This window comes from Myotis daubentonii, chromosome 16 (assembly GCF_963259705.1).
Source record: "Myotis daubentonii chromosome 16, mMyoDau2.1, whole genome shotgun sequence".
Classification (NCBI taxonomy): Eukaryota; Metazoa; Chordata; class Mammalia; order Chiroptera; family Vespertilionidae; genus Myotis; species Myotis daubentonii.
This window is the reverse complement of record NC_081855.1, coordinates 12400271-12418235: the sequence shown is the minus strand read 5'-3', so window position 1 is coordinate 12418235 and position 17965 is coordinate 12400271.

Sequence of the window (17965 nt, the reverse complement as noted above, 5' to 3'; positions counted from 1 at the left end):
GTTCCTCTAAAACCTCGGTGAACCTGGGAGCAGGCTCATAGGGTTATTGTAGGGACTTGTTGGGGTCCTCCCTGGTAAGTGTTGCTGGGAGCCTAGACAGTGTAGAGGTCTGCTGGAGGGGCTGTGATTGAGCCAACTGGTCATTTTCTCTTCCTGTTGAAGAAGCCACTGCCAAATATGTGATTCTCTTTGGGGCCTTGGGTTTAGCTCTTTTCTAACATTACAAAGAGATTGGAGATACTATTAGGGGTCTCTGTCCCAGGTGAATCCAGATTAGAGATGCCAGGGGTGAGCAGTGGGCCTTAGGGTCACCCAGCAATCTGAGATGGGGCTGGTTTGGGCTCATTCAATCAGCACGTATATTAGAAGCCCTGCCAGGTACAGAAATGTTTCTAGGCACTGACCATAACCCAGTGCTCATAGCAGACACCAAGCCTGCACTCCAGAGCTTCCTTCTGGGAGGGAGCGATTCAGTCCCACTAGGCGGCACAGGCTCGTAGTGTCCACAGGACACCTGATGTGACATCCTCCTGGCCTCCTCTACCTATGGCTGCATCTTCGCGTATTGTGAAGAGGATGGTAGACCTCTGTTCAGCAGAAAACGTGAGTCTGTTTTGGATCAGATCCAAGAGGGGAGTATGGGGACTGTGAATTCAAGGTGCTGGCAAAACCCTGGATCCCACTCATGGTGGGATTTATGCAAGAGGCAGAGGTCTGAGGGCTTCTCTTAGAAAAAAGGACATGAGTCAGAGAGCTGTGCAAGTGGATATGGGTGGTGTGGGCAAGTGGGGAGGTCAGTGGACAGAGAGCCCCTCAGACAATTCATAGCCTTCCGCTCCTAATCCCAGCCCAGTCTGCACCCCTATCCCGGGACCTTGCTCTCTAATCTCATAAAACCTCCTCAGTGGCAGCTTGGGGTACCCCGCCCTGTGGGAGCTGAGTTTCAGTGGGAGGCAAAGAACCACACAGGACACCTAGTGAATGAGGCAGCATGTAGGTGCAGGAGCCAAAGTTTGAGGTGATAGGAAGGCCCTGGGGTTTGTTTGATTGCTCACTGGTCAGTATTCCTGAAGCACCTGCTCAGTGCCAATGAGTGACATGAACAGGATGGACACCAGCCCTCTCCATCCTAATGGGAGGGAACAGGGACACTGCGAGAGCATGTCAGGTTCCCCTGAAGAAGGGGACAGGTGGTTCCCTCACTGATCCAGAGCTGTCAGGTAGGAGGGCTTCGTGCCAACCATTCCTGGGTGACCAGGCCCATCTCTGCCAGGACTGCCAGACTGCAGGTGGACAGCAGTAGGTCTGGCTTCTGGATGGGCAGGAGCAGCAGGCACAGGACCCCAGGCTCTCTGAGTGGTGCTGTGGGAGGGCCGTGTGGAAGGGAAAGCAGGCCTCACATTCTGCTGCTCACCTATCTCTCTCCCCAGGGCCATCTCCTGCATCCTGAGCATCTGGCTGGACCAGCACCTCCAGGATTTCCCAGCCTGATGATGCTGTTGGCTTCCATAGAGCTCAACTTGCAGTCTCCTATCTCCCAAACCAGGCCCAGTGCCCCAGCGGGAGCACCTGAGTCCACTGAGGCCGAGACAGGAGGAGGAGGAGGCCTCCGGGGGTGGCGTGGGTGAGTGTGCCTTTGGAAGGCACACAAAAGGCAGTGAGGGTGGTAACATGTCCTCTTCTTGCATCTACAGAACCAGCTCCAGAAGAACATCAGGAAAACCCTCAAGGGCAACGCCACCCTAGTGACCTCTCCAGAGCCAGAGCCGGATCCAGGCCCAGCTTTCACTGAACTTCAAGAGGCAGAAGAACCACCTGCAGCATTTGAGCGACTCACCCCAGCTTCTGCGCGGCCTGTGGTGCTAGATCCCGGGCCAGAGCGGGTGTCAGCAGCCATGGCTGAGAGGGCATCCCACCCCCCACTCCCCATTTAGATGTAGTGTTAAAAGTTTTCTGTTCATGTTACATATGTTTATAATTTTACTATATTTTTATGATATTTAATAACATACAGTGTGCTGTAGAGAAAATATACTGAAATACTCCTAAACATAATCTTAATTTAGAGTCTATAAAATTTAACCCTATAAACCCTCAGAGCTTTGAGCAAGTCTGTTTTTCTGGACCCTGACCCACCCAGGGAGAACTGTCCTTACCTTCTACACCTGCCCTTCCTGGAGCCAGGACTCTGCTTCCCAGGGAGCTGGCTCCACCCTGTGCCCAGACTCAGAGCTGGCCAGAGGCCAAGGGCTGGCCTCCCCTTGGGGGCATCCTCAGCCCAACATGGAGGCCTGTCAGCTCAGCCCTGGGCCTCAGCTGCCAACCAGCCAAGTGGCCCCAGCACCACTCACTCTGGATTCCAAATATTCTTGACCCTCAGAAGGGAAATATATATATATATACCTGTACAGTGCAGACGGCCCAGGATCACGAATTAGACAAACTGGTCAAATCCTTGTTGCCCAGTTTACTGAGCAGTGTCCCCACCTTTGACCCCACCCACCCTTCTGTGTTAATACATAATATTTGCTACTAACCAACATGTGTGGGACCAACCATGTACCAGGTGAGCCCTGCCCCTCCACAGCACAGTGGTCACTCAGTCACATGGTTGCTGTGAGTCTCCAGGTCACTGCATCCTTCTGAGTATTTGTTTCTCTGAACATGGGGAGAGCCTAGGCTCAGCCTCATCGGATAATTGCAGGGACTTGGGGGTGGGGGGTGATGGTTCCCCTGGGAAAAGGCCTTCTGGTTTCCTGGTCACTGGAGAGGTTTGCGGGAAGGCCTGTGGTTGTTCTAATTGGCCATTTTCTCTTCTTCTTAAAGAAGCTTCTGCCTTATTTGTGATTATCCTCATAGGACCTTAGGCTATGGTCCCTGTATGGGTCAAGTTAGCTTAGAAATCCCAGGGATGACCACTGGGACCCTAGGCTCACCCAGCTATCTGAGATGAGGCTGGTTTGAGCTCATTCATTCAGCAAAGGCCCTGCCCTCAGGACTGCATTTCAGCGCTTCTTTCTACTCAGGAGTGATTCAGTCACACTGGGCTGCACAGGCAGGCAGCATCCATAGGACAGCCGGTATGACTTCTTCCTCAAAGTATCGCTGATCTACACGTATTGTGAAGCAGAAAGTGGATCTCTGGACCAGCAGAAAAAGTGAATGTGCTTTGGATCAGAGCCTTAAGGGGGAGTATGGGGACTGTGACTTGGAGAAGGTGGCAACACCCAGGATCCCACATATGGTGGGATTGCTGCATGAGGGCAGAGGTCTGAGGGCTTCTGCTAGAAAAAAATAGAAGGAGTCACAGAGCTGTGCATGTGGATTGGGTGGTGTGTGTGAGTGGGAGGGGATGTGGCTGGACCACACAGAGAAGAGCTCCCAGAGGCTGGGCTTAGCCAGGAGCACAGAACTGCTCAGGTCAGTGCCCAGGGCATGCAGTCTGGAGGACTTCCTGGGGTGGGGGCTTGAACTGGGACTTCAGTGATGGAGATGGGAGGTTCCTTCCTTGGAAGGCACACAAAGGCAGTCATGGTGGTAACATGTTCTCTTCTTGAATCTACAGAAACAGCTCCAGAGCAAGATCCAGAAACACCTAAAGGGGAAACACCAACTCTGGAGCCCTAACCTGAGCCAGAGCAGGCTCCAGGCACAGCCTTCACTGAACTTCCAGATGTGGACCCACCCGTAGCTTTTGAGCCACTCGCCTGAGCTCTTATGAAGCCTGTGGGGCCAGGTCCTGGGCCACAGAGTGTGTCAGCTGCCACAGCAAATGGGGCTCCAACACCCCCTTTATGTACAGTTTCAAAATATTTGTGTTTATTTTCTATATGCTTACAATGTTACTGTATTTTTCTCATACTATTCAGTAAACTACAATCTATTTTAAAGAAAATGTAATGAAATACTGTTAAACATAAATGTAATTTCTATTCTACAAAATGTAACTCTACAATCCTTCAGAGCCTTGAGCAAGCCTGTTGCTTCTGGGCCTCCATCGTGTTACTATGAGTCATAGGTTGGGAAGAATGAGCCTCTCAGGAGCCATCTGCTCTACGAATGAGGCTCTTGAGGCCCAGGACAATGGGACTTTGGGGGAAATTGACTGAGGAGCATTGGGGCAGGGACCCTTTATGTCAGGGCTGCCCTGGGAACCCACATTCTGTTTGACTTCATCTCCCACCAGCACATGGGCCAAGCATGGCCTTAAGCGTCCCCGGCATCCACGTTGCAGAATGCTGTAGGGTAGTGGTTCTCAACCTTGGCTGCACTTTAGAATCACCTGGGAATCTTTTTAAAATCCTGATTTCTGGGCCTCATCCTCCGGAAATTCTGTTTCTTTTTTATGGGGTGAGACCACAACATTAGTAACAAAGAGACAGAATTTCCAGAGGATGAGCCCCAGAAATCAGGATTTTAAAAAGATTTCCAGGTGACTTTAATGTGCAGCCAAGGCTGAGAACCACTGCTATAGGGTTTAACCATCAGCAAGCAGTTCCTGAACACTGACCTCCGTCTGCACCTGCACAGAAACTCCACCTGCTGCTCCACACGCACTGAACAGCATTCTGAGTCTCCTCTGTCGGCCCACAGCACTGAAGAGGGGACAGGGAATGTCCCAGGGCCTGGGGTCCACACTCATTTCCTCCACAGGCACCGCTTCCAAGTCTCCTCTGGGGTCAGTGTCTCTCTCTACCCTCAGCCCCTGAGCTCTGGTTCAGCTGGGCTTTTTCCTGAGGCTCTTCTGTCTCACCAGAGCCCAGCGGTAATTCTTTCTCACGCCCCAAGGCTGAACAAGGTTGTGGATGTGGCCTGGCTTCTCCCTTTACATCAGTCCTCTTCAGCGCTCCAAACCACCCTGTAGAGAAAGGACTGACATCCTTCTAGGCACCATGCCCTGGAAAAAGCTGCAAAGCCTCTGAACAAATGGGAATAAGCTTTGTACCAGGCATACAACCCATGCCCTCAAGATGAGCACCTCTCTGGGCTGACAGGGGCACTAAAAAATTCTAGAGGAATGTGACAACTCCTATGGCTGACATGGCACCATAAGCACTGAGAACAGGAGCCCATCTGGGGACCATACACAAGGCTCTTTAGGATCGGATTCCTAAAGCAAACCGGAAGATGCATAAGGATTTGTCTACCCACTTTATCCTGATTTTTCATGCGCCATGGCAATTGAGGGAAGCACTGTGAGATTAAACAAAGGCTGGAGAAGTAAAGGGAGGGTAGGTCTACCTTAGAGGCCATGGGCCTTTGTACATTTAGGATTGCTGTTAACAATATTAACATTCAGTAGTTGGGATGGACCAGAATTTGAACAAATATATTTAACAAAAACAAAAATGGTTTTAGAGTTAGTCCTGTGTGCTGGAACTGCTAAGTACTAGGGACCAGCGATGCTAAAGTCTTTCCATCACGATTATCATTGGAATACAGATATATGAGAACAATGACATCATGTGGTTCCCATAGTACAAGTGGGCTTAGGGTGACAGGAAGAGGACATTTCTTTGTGGAGAAGTATTGTGTGTCCACTTCCAAAGAGAGTCCCTATAGAGAACTTTCTATTGCTAGTCAGTGGAGATATATGATATTAACCAGGCAAGCCAGGCATTGAGAGACATTTCAGGCAGAAGGAAGAATTAGAAAAATAGAATTGAGTCAGGAAACAATAAGGAATGTGGGGGTGGGCTTGCAAGTACTGGGATCATCAGGAGGTTGGTTCCCAGGACCGGAACAGGGATGGCTGAGCAGAGAGCAAGTCAGACACCAGCTCTGGGAGCCCTGGCATCATGGTCCCTAGCAGTGACCCGCAGTCCTGGTGCAGGAGGAGAGAAGGAAAGCAGATCTTCCTGCGTTGGAGAGCAGGTGGAATGAGAAGCAGAAAGGCATGGACAATAGTGAGGAGAGAGTGAGGTGTAGGTGGTTAGACATCACACATGTCCTAAATGATGAAAAGCTGCAGAGTATGGTGAGGACAGGTGCCCCCGAAGTGAAGGGAGGTGATGGTCTCAGGACTGAGGTGCTAATGAAATGGTGGGAGTAAGAGGTGGATGAGGCAACCTCAAGGACAATGCCGAGTTTCCTGCAGGTGAGACAGAAGGAGATTTTGGAGACCGTTGCCTATTTTGTCCCTAAAGAATATGGCCTGATTGGTGGGTTAGTAGGAGACTGTGGCAGAAGGTAGTAGTTACCAACCTGGATGATGGAATCTCAAGGAGTGGGGGCTCCTGAAGCAACAGAAGCATGTCTGGAGGAGGCCCTGAGTACACAGGTGAGTGCTGACTGGCCTGCTGGTGCCATGGAGACACCCATAACTGTGGGAGAGCTAGCGCTCCTCAGGTAGCCGGTGTGTCCCTCTTGTTTCTGAAATCCTCAGATGCTAGCACCCTTTATGATCTTGAAAAGCCCAAGGGTAGTGACATGGCCCTTCAGATGTCAGATAAAGGTCCTGGTTATTTAGGATGCTCAGCATAGCTCTCCACTGCTCCCTCAGTGCCCTCTCCTCCCTGCTCCCCTTCAGCCCTGTCTGCTCACTGGGAACCCCGATGTTGTCTGCAATCCAGGCCTAGTTTACTCCTCATACTTGGAGCACCATCACCAAGTGGTTTCCCTAGACTCCCAGCTCCTGGTTTTTAAGAAACCATTGTGAGAATCAGCTCAGCTAACAGGGTGACTCTCTCACCTCCATAGGGACATGCACACAGTCTTAAATACACACAGATGCACACTGAGAGAACACAGCTCAGGAGCCAGGGCACAAGACTAGGGAGCCAGGCCTCTCGGCACAACTGAGTGTCTCATTCCCAGTGCCCACATGTCCCCAATCCACAGAACCCCTGTTTCACTGGTGCCCTCTTCCCTATGTCCTCCGCATCATGCTGGGGCAGAAGCTGGTAGGCATGAGGCGCTTTGTTGATACCTGGGCTCCTGCTCACTCACTGAAGTCCCTTGACTCTCAGATGCGGATCCAGACTTGAGAAGGAAAAGCATGGCTGGGGCCAGCAGAATGCTTTGTGCTGCTCACCCCTGGGACCTGGCATGTGGGCTGTACTAGGGAGCAGGGGCAGCTGTGGACAAAAGGCCCTGATGAGAGAGAGGGTCATTATGCTGGAGGCCAGCGGGAGGGTGCCCTGCTAGCAACTTCCTGGGTAAATCCCCTCTGCAAAATTCAACAATTAGATTCAGCAGGAAGCGGCGGTTTTGACAGCATATGTAGCCAAAGAAAAGCAGCAAAGGGGCCATATCTGGGGAGAGGAGAAACTTTATTGATACTCAGGGTTTCAGAGGCCTGGGGTTGAGCTGGGCTCACTGGCTTCTCCCAAAAGGGTGCTGCGCCATGGCTCTGATTGTGGCAGTCCATGGCTGTGCCCCCACCAAGGACAGAAACTCAGAACACAGGACATGTCTTCACTCTTGTTCCTTTCCTCAAAGATATGGGACAAGTCATTTTCTCAGAACAGCCCCAAATCTCAGCTTAAGGTGACAGAGTCAGTGGATCATGAAAGGGTCAACAAAGTAGTAGACAGTGAGCAGAATTTCAGGTTCCAATAGAAACAGAGAGGGGCCAAGTCAGAACAGCCTCATTTCTCTGTGGACAGAGCAGGCGCTGAGCTGAGGGTGGGTGGGTGGGACGATGGTGACTGTCACAGACTTCAGGTTATGGGACAGTTGCTGAGACTGGAGGTGAAGCCCCTTCAATCACACACGTTTCTCTTCCCATAAATACTAAGATGCCTGCTGTGCCCCTGCAAAGCCTTGGGGATTGCACCGGTGAAAAACTGACCTGCAGGTTCCTGTCTCAGAAGACACACTTGTAGAGGGTATAGACCTCCCACAGACACACACCTCTAACCGAGATGAGCAAGCGGCCAGCCTGGTTCTGTTGAGATCTCCTGCCAGTCACTGTCCTCAGGTCTCCCAGGTTTCAGACTCAGTTCCATGTTCTAATGGTAGGATCACTTGCTACCTAAAGATCACTATCACCAAGACAGGGCTACATGATTGACAGATATCTCTAATACCTCACTTCTAAGGTCAGAGATACTTTACAGAGAAAGATCTTTATACATGGCTGGAGGGAGAGAGGTAGTTAAGGAGGTGCATATGCAAGGTGGGACACATGATTTTACATGTCTGTGTCACAAGTGACAGCTGCCAGGGAGTTGATCTTATTATTTTTGTTACTTACAGGGGATTTACATTAACTTCCAAATTAAATTGAAGGAAAAAATCAAATGAATATTTCTTTGAGAAATCCTTGAAGTTGATGAAGCACCTTTTGAAAAAAGGCGAACTTGTCAAAGTTGGAAGGGGGTCAAGGTCATTGTCATGAGCCGCAAATGCACTGCCCTCCTGTGGACAAGTGAGACATGGCACACATGTTGTGGGGCTCATGGTTCTGACAGCAATAGAAGCAGACACCAAACAGAGCCTTTGCCTGGGCTTGCCTGTAGACCAAAATAAAATCAGTCAGAGTCAATATTGTGGGGTGCCTCCTGGTAGAAATCATTGTCCTGTCACTTCACACTAGGAAGACACAGGCTTTGTCCCAGGTCTGGTATTTCAGGGAGTCTGCATTGAGCTCCTGAGTCAGGCCCTGGGTTCCAGGACAGAAAAGCCAGACAAGGTCCCAGTTCCTTGACTCCAGGGCAGGGGCAAGGAAGTGTGGGGATAATGGGCCTTCATCACAGTACCATTTGTCTGGTTGAAAACAGTATACATAAACCAAAGCATGTTGATGGAAGCTGCCCTTGTCAGTGGGAGAGGAAAGGGACTGATGACCAACATGGCAGACTTGGCGGATACAATCCCCCAGCATGCACTTCTCTATGACCTGTCCCCTCGGGCTGATGGAAGCACGTGGGGTGAGGTCCTAGGGATGAAGTAGGCTCATGAGGGAAGAACTCTGGGTTCTTGAGTGACCACAGAAGGATGCATCTCTCCAATCTGAGCATCCTCCCCCCACCCACCAGCACTGGTATGACATGCTATGAAAATTTGGGGGGATTTTTCCATAATTCAGCATAAGTTAATCCCCCCCTAAGAGGACTAAACCGTGGGATGAACTTACATGGTTATCCTTCTAGGCCATTTAAAATGACAAAGTCAATTTGGCTCTAAGAACTGAGCTGATCTGTAATGGATGGATCTGCCTTTCTGTTCCCTCAGCAACTGTGTCCTGAGCACTCACACTGGTCCATGAGGAGAAACCATAGGGCCTGCCCTCTAGGAGATCACAGGCTGCAGGGAAGGTGGACACAACCACGCAGACACAGTCACATGAGAGGGAAGAGCAGTGGCTGTGTAGAAAGGGAAAAGGTGCTGAGAGGAGGGCTGGAGGCTTCTGGGTGAGGGGCTGAAAGCCTGCACTGAGGTGGCATTTATTTTCACATCAGCAGGACCAGAAGGAGCCAGCCCTGCACACACTCAGGTGTAGTTAGCCTGGCGGAAGGCACAGCTAGCTTGCAGACACTTAGAGGCAGTAAGTGTCTGGATGGAGAGGAGGTTAGAAAGATGGACACATGGCTGGAGGGAACTGGGAGGAGATAAGGGAGGGAGGGCAGGCTCAGGGGCTGGTGTGGGATGACTGTGCTAGTGATCTATTGCTGAGAGTTACCCCACACTACAGACTTAACCAACAGACACGTATTAGCTCACATGTCTGTGACAAGGAATCCCGTATGGCTCAGCTGGGACTACTGTGGTCTCACCTGAGGCAGGATATGTCACTGAGGATCTGAGCTCACTCGGGGGCCGGGGGTCTTTAGGATTCAGTTTGGATGGAAGGACTGACTCCTCTGTACCTGTTGCCAGGCCATGTGGGTCTCTCCAGATAGCCACTCACAGCACAGAGGCTTATTCCTCAGTATGGCCTGAGAGACAGAGAGATAGAGAGAGAGACAGACAGACGGAGAGAAAACAGTTCAGTGTGAGCAAGTGTGAGGCACCGACTTTTTAGAAAACAAAAATTTAATTGATTTTATAGAGCAAGGAAGGGAAAGAGACAAGTAGAGAAACATCCATGCAAGAGAGCAGCAAGGATTGGTTGCCTCCTGTACCCGCCCCAACCAGGGATTGAACCTATAGCCTAGGCACGTGCCCTGTCATGGAATTTCACCAGCAGCCTTTTGGTGCACAGAACGACACTGAACCAACTGAGCCTCTCTGGCTGGGCCAGGCACTGACCTTTAGAACCAAGTCACTGAGGTTGTGTTGGATCCCTTTGCCGTCTTTTCTGCAGGCACTACTGACACCCACACTTAAGGGGATGGCACACATTCACACCACAGGAGGAAGGTGAAGACCACGGGGAGTCCCTGAGGAGAGAACTGCTGACCTGAGAGGTCCATGCCTTGTCCAGGATCACAGACGGTCAGAATGCAGAGCCGGAAGTAAAGCCAGCTGTGTGTCCTCAAATTTGGGATCCTAGGTGCACCCAGGTTTGCTCAGGGGCTCTGGAAAAGGCTTTCCTGGTAGAATCGTGTGCAGGCATGGAGATGGCATGGGGGAGACGGTGGGCATTTGGCAGCCTAGACAGTATTTATCTGAAAAGACGCTCAGATCTGGAATCTCGAAGGTGCACCTCTGTCCACAACCCACCCACAGTGGAGAAAGCCAGGCCCCGTTATGTTGAGCTCATGCTTACGCAGTCCTGAATCACATCCTCATTGGATAACTGGGAAATGGAAGCACATAGTCAGGCCAGGATTGGTCAGGGTACATGGCATTCAGGGTCCAGAGTTCAGGGAAGTTCAGACCATCTAGGCCAGTGATGGAGAACCTACGCGTGTCAGAGGTGACACACGAACTCATTTTTTTGGTTGATTTTTCTTTGTTAAATGGCATTTAAATATATCAAATAAATATCAGAAATATAAATCTTTGTTTTACTATGGTTGCAAATATCAAAAAATTTTTATATATGTGACACGGCACCAGAGTTAAGTTAGGGCTTTTCAAAATGCTGACACTCTGAGCTCAAAAGGTTCGCCATCACTGTTCTAGGCCAAGGCTCCCACCTCCCCCACAGAGTTGGTTTGGAAATTAGAAATCCTGACCTATTTGGTAGCTCCTGCCTGTTCCTCCCTATGTGGGGGCCGTTCTGTTCTGGGATCCAGAAAGGGAGCACTGGTATGCACACGCACACACACACACACACACACACACACACACACATACAAACACACACACACAGTCTAGATCTGATGATGTTGGGTGGGATTAGAAGAAAAGCAGACACAGAGGAGGTGACAACAGGAACGAAAAACAGGTTGGAGGCACTACCTACTTGTGACAGTCCTCCTCCTACTTTACAGCTCCTCCCCCACAGGAGCCTGAACAGCCCTAAGAAGCACTTGCTGTGTAACCCATTGTGCAGGCAGGAGAGAGATGGGCACTGACAGGCACAATGACTTCTCCAGGATCAAGAAGAGTAAAGAATGAGAGGGTGAGTCTGAGCTCAGGTCGGTTTCCTCAACTCTGGCACCCTGGCTGCACACAGAGCTCCTGGAGAGCTGGGGGTGTGTTGGTGTCACTGTGTACAGATAAGGGGCTTCATGGAGAAGAGGGGTCTGCAGACAGCAGCCCACAGGACTACTTGCATAGCTGTCATGAGATGAGGGGACTCAGGGAAGACAATCCCAGGTATGAGGTCACTATGCAATAGAACTTTGAACTCCCGTAACCAGGCACCCACATTTTAGCCCAGCAGGTAGCTCACTTGCCAAGAGGCATTTGCCAGAGCAAGATGTTTTCTTGTTGTTTTCCCAGTGATTGGTGCTCTTGCTTCGGGAGACCCCGCAGTGAGAGCTTTTGGAGACGGTGCCGACGTTGGTTCAACCCTCGTTCCAGACGTATCTGGCCTTGTCCAAAAACATGGCCTCAGGTAACACAAGGTGGCCTGGGTCAGACCCATTCAGACCAGGCGACCTCTGTGTGCGATCCCTGTGCAGCCCACATCCCCTCCCCTTGATGTGGTGGGAAGAAGGACCTGAAGGGAGAAGCCTGGGGGCAGGAACAGCTTTTGGGGCAGTGAATCCCCTAGAGGTCCTGCTGTGTTCAGACCCCAGGACAGGGCAGGCAGGTGGAGATGGGCTTCCAGCAGGGTCCCTTATCTGTGCCAATGACACTCCTAGCCCTCTGGCTGTCAGACATTTTCCTCTGCAGGGGAGGTCTGAGTTCATCACACTGTGTGTGTGTCGGCAGTGGAGGGACCCAGGGGTCACAGAACCAGCAAAACAGGGCCCTGAGGCTTTCCCCCTGGTGACTGGGAACTGTCTTCACAGAGCCCCACGCAGGAGAACGGCGAGGAGCTGAAAGAAGGGGTCCTCAACTCCATGACCTTGCAGGAGGCACAGGTGCCCCATACATGCTCCAGCGAGCAGCATGGCACCAGGGTGAGTGCAGGTGCTGAGGTGCCCCCGACTCCAGGACCCCATGCAGTCAAAGGGGTCCCTGGGTTCCAGAAGATGCCCTGTTATTCCCTCAAGATCCATCCCGGATTCCATTTTCCAAAGTAATCTGGCTCTCCATCTCCTCCTCCCAACCCACTCTCACTGTCCGTCATCTTTCAGATGAGATGCAAAGTCACTGCCCACAAAGTTTTAGGAATATCAGAACAGAGACTTTGTACCATTTCACCTCATGCTCAGTCAAGTGTATTTTTGAATTTCTCTACAAACGTTCCCTTTTTAACACCCATCTCCAAGTGTCCAGGTCGGCCTGACAATGCTTACACACCTTCTCCCACTCTTACACACCATCATGATGAGTAGGGATGCTTTTCCCAAAAGGACATGGGGCTCAAGGTACCAAGTCTCTTGCTTTGCCCTTTGCTGCCCCGAGGACCACATCCCTGTGGTCCCTCCAGGTCAGGAGCTGGGGCCTCCCTGGGATGCACAACATACCAAGAGGGGGACCTGTTATCAGGGCTGGCGATCCAACTGTTCACTGCTGTGGGATCTGGACATGATCCCCTCCTGTGCCATGTCAAGGGTGCTGCCCTGAACACCCCACTTGTCCTAATATCCAGACCCTCCCACCCCTGGAAAAGCCTCTGTGTTTCCATCTCAGAATGGGATGTTCTGTCAGAAATCCCAGGTTGACATTGTTCACACCAGGAGGTGCTGTCCATTCTCTGCTAAGAAAATGAATAAGATACTAATGTGTCTCATCATAACTCACCTCCAAGTCGATTCCGCCAAGAAATTTTCTCTTGTTCATGTAGAAAACATGAAAACCTGTTAAGAATTTTTCAGAGTTTCTCTGAGCCAAAGTGTAAACAACTGTGCTGAAGCAAAATCTCAACCGAATGAGATAGTAATGCTCCAGTGAATGGCAGCTTTGCACCTTGATTTATACATTACAATCAAAAGAGGAGATTTGTGTGGGTTGCATGAAATCCATTGGTTGATAGATTAGGGAGGCAGGAGAAATCAAAGCAGGGAATCTCTGGGGTTGGATAAAAGGTAAAATGATAGACACATACTTCTTTTACATAGGTGTGAGCAGGATAGTTAACAGTCAACAATGAACTCAATGACAATAAGCGGATTTGTGGTCTTTGCAGAATGATGCCTGTGCTTTGAGTGTTCTGAAAGAAGGAAAATTACTTTGACATTACAAAAATATGTTGCTGTAGATTCAAAAAGACAATAGACAAGCTCAGTTAAGGTAAAGATTGACCTTTGTCAGGGAAGATGACAGCCTGGGACATGACTCGCCACCATACACTGCTTTTACAAGTAGTTTAAAAAAACACTTTAATTTCGGATCATCCTTTGTGGTTACTTTAGGTCTCTGAGTTTGCAAGGCCGCCAGGTTCGCATGTGGTCTCTGTGATCACTCTTGCCCCACCTCCAGCTACCAATCCCTGAGTGCTTGGGGTTCAGTCTGAGCTGTAGCCTCCAACCCACCTGGCAGTTTATGAGCTGACCCTGATGCTATGTGCCCCCTCTGTCCCAACACAGGGTGCAAATGAGGCCTCTATGGGGCCTGCGGCTGTAGGCCTGGACAGCCTGCCCGCTGCACTCAACACTCAGGTGCCGATGAACATCTTTGCTACCTGGGAGGTGGACTGCTCCAGCCCCACCTGTGTGCCTCGGCAGTGCAGCCTCGCCTTAAACAAGCTGCTGATCTACAGGGAGCTGGAGAAGGAGGTCAGGGGTGTGGTCATCAGTGTGAAGATCCAGGGCTGCAAGACCATCTTGAGGTCGGATGAGATCCTGCTGCCCCCCAGTGGTCAAGTGCAGACCGACCTGGCGCTGACCTTCTCCCTGCAGTACCCCCACTCCCTCAAGAGGAAAGGCAGCACCTTGCAGGTCCTCCTGCAGCAGAAGCAGCGCCTCAGCACCCAGGCCCTCGTGGGGTATAAGACGCTCGCCATGGGCACCATCAACATGGCTGAGTTGATGCTGCGACCCCTCCAGGGCGGCCAGATGCTGAGCCTCCATAGCACCATCACGGAGACATCTGCCCATGTGGCTGAGGTCAGCATCTCCTCCTTGTCCAGCCAGCCCATGGAAGTGGAGGACAGCACCCGGCAGGCTGGCCCCAAAGCCAAGTCCAGCTTTAGTTACTCTGACCATCAGGCTAGCCATGATCCCAGGCTCTGGCAGGACCAAGAGGAGGAGGATTTTGACTTTGGGGAGTCCAAAAAGCAGCTCCAAGGAGGAGGAAGTGTGCCACCCATGACAAGGGAACAATATGCCATCAAGAAGGTTGGGGCGTGGCTGCGTAGGGAGAAACTGTGGGAGGAAGAACTGAGCCTGGAGCAGGAGTCTTGGGGGAATGTCACCGAGGAGGACGATGACCTCAATGTGCTGTGTGATTCGGTTGAGAACATTAGCGACAGTAGATCATAAGAGTTGTCCTCAGTACCCCAAATTCCTGGCTCAGGCCATTCTAGGAAGACCTATGTTACCCCGGCCCTCAGAGGGAGATCTAGACCATCCACAGTGCCGGAGCCAGAAGGAGCGGCCAAATCCAACCAATGTGACAGGATGAGATGCTAGAAAGCAGCGGGCACATCAGCAAACCGAGTCTCTCCTCATCCCCTCCCCCAGATCCTCTGGGCAGCAGGTGGGCTGCTGGGGCTGGAGCACATCCCAGAAGGAGCGACAAGTGGCACAGCCACACAAAGGCAGGTCAACAGCCTGGACAAGCACTGTCCTGACCAACTGAGCCAGCTGCAGATCCCCAGGATGACAGTGTATGATCACCTAAACTGCATCCTCATCTCTGACAACTAGCTTCTGAGAACATCCTCTCCTCAATGCCTCTGACTGGCAGGGGCAGTTCCTGGCTGAGTCCTGCAGCAACACATGCTGGCGAGGTGTGCACCTGCTCCAAGCCTGAGGTCCAGGCAGCCTTCAGCACCATCATCTGGAGGATACAGGCCACTGGCCTCATCTCCTTTGAGGCTTGTGGTCCCAGGTCCTGGGCCACAGCATGTGTCAGCTGCTATGGCAGGAGGGCTTCCCCTCCCTGATAACAGCAATATAAAAAAAAATTGTTTATCTTACACATACTTCGAATTTTAGTGTATGTTTCTTATATGATTGAGTAAAAGAATACTTATTTAAAATAAAATTTATTTAAAATAAATTTAAATTATATAAATTTTAACTCTATGATCCCTCAAAGTGTAAATTCCAAATTCAAGTACATTCACAATTTTTCACAACTGTCACATCACATCACAAACACACTGTAGTTCTGGAACATTTTCAGAACCCACAACCTAGGTATGTGCCCTGACCAGGAATCAAACCTGCCACCTTCTGGTGTATGAAATGACTGTCCAACCAACTGATGAGGCACCCTGTGCAGGGTGTGAGAGAGCAATATTTTCATTTGAATTTTTCATTCTGGTTTATACTGCAATTGGATACCTTTTCACATACTATTTGCCCTGTTTCTTGTTTTGGAATTTCAGTTGGAGGGCTTTTGCCCTCTTTCCCATTGGATTGTTAGGAAATCTCAATTGCTATGGATATCAGCTTTTTGCCATGTCACTTGCAAATGGTTTCTCTAGCTTGCCATTGTCTCCACTTGCTGTGTGTTTTGCCAAGGAAATGCATTACATTTTGATGTGGTCAAATCTGTCTTCTCTTATGCTTTTTGATTTTGTTTCTCACTTTGAGTGGAAAAGATGTTTTCTGTCTTATCTGGAAGATAGGCCAGGTTGTATTGTGCTAACACAGCCCTAAACCTCAGTGGTTTGCAGCAGCAAAAGTTAGTTTCATAGTCATGTGACTTCAATGAACTGATGGATTTCAAAAGGGTTCCTTTTTTCAGATTGTTCACCTGTTCTTAATTTTTTATAGTAAGGATGAAAGTAAGGACTTCCAACTTCTTATATGTCAGAGTGGAAACCAGAAGTTGACCTTTTATTTGGCAATGGCCTGTGGTGGACATGACGTCTATTTCCCCCTTTTCTTACAGCTGCCTGTTTCCACATCCAGGTGGTTCTGGGGAGTGTGGTTCAGGGCCCTGGAGTGGAGGTATCAGTACATCTAACTGGCCTGTTGCCTTTTGGATCAGATGCTTTTTCAGTGGTTGTATGTGGATATAAGAATCTTTATACTAGTGACCAGAAAGAAATTCTGGATATTCTCAGTTAAATTAGAGCAGTCAGAGAGTGGAAGAGACAGAGCAGTCAGCCAGTAGTAGCAGGGAGCCAGCAGTCTGAAGGGTCTTGGGTTTGATTCCAGTAAGGGCACATACCTTGGTTGCAGGCTAGATCCTTGTCCCTAGTCTGGGAAGAGCAGTAGTCAACCAATCGATTTCTCTCTCACATCGATGTATGTCTCTCTGTCTGTCCCCCTCCCTTCCATTCTCTCTAAAAATCAATGGAAACTTATCTTTGGGTGAGGATTAACAACAACAACAACAACAACAACAACTTAGTGAGAAGAATGGCATTGTCACCTGCATTGAAACCTCAGGCATGTTAGCTGAGTTCTTTAAGGCTTGCTCTTTTCATGTGGAAAATGAGTTGCAAGGATAAAATTAAGTAAAATGTGCTTAACATAAAGAATTGGCACATGGTGGACACTCAATATATATGGTCCATTACTTTATTAATACATATGTATGTAAACAATCATCAGGTGGAAATGCAAAGTGTAACATCAACAAAACAATCTAAAGCATTAAGATGTTAACAGGAATTGCCAAGGGCCTTCCAATGCTCTATTTCTCCATTTAATCCTAAGTGGATGGACTTCCAAAATTGTAGATAGAAAGATAAAATGTTGCAAGGGCACGTGGTCTCATGAATTAATCTACAATTTACTTCTTTGAAGTAAAACTCGTAACAGGATTTTGGGGAAACAAAAACTATTCTAAATTTTATCTAAAAATAAATATGCAAACAAATCAGGAAACAGTGGAAAAGAATATAAGAAGGGGACTGGCTCTGTCAAGTAGAAAGGACTCTCAAGCAGTGTGGCCCTGGTGCTGGAGTGAGCAGGTCCTGGGAGCTGGGCAGCGACATCAGGAACAGGGCGCAGCACAGGTGGGACTGAGTGGATCATTATGGGCCCTTTGGCAACAGATAGCCCTGGGACAGCTGTTTATTGCCGTGGTTCTCAACCTTGGCTGCACATTAGAATCAGCTGGGAACCTTTTTAAAATCCTGATTTCTGGGCCTCATCCTCCGGAAATTCTGTTTCTTTGTTATGGGTTGGGGTCACAATATTTATATTAGAGAATATAAATAGACTCTATTTAATTCCATGATGTAGAGATAGATAACACTTTCCACATGTTGATGTTTTTTTGGGGGGGAGATGAGATGTAAAGGAGGAAAAAGGTCAGTCCTATGAAGTCCTGAACAAAGAGCCTTGCAGACACAGATGTGTGTGCAAAGGCCCTGAGGTGGGAAAGAGCTCCCCGGGTTTTAGGAATGAAATACAGGCCAGGGTGGCTGGAGTAAAGACGAGTGTGAAACAGA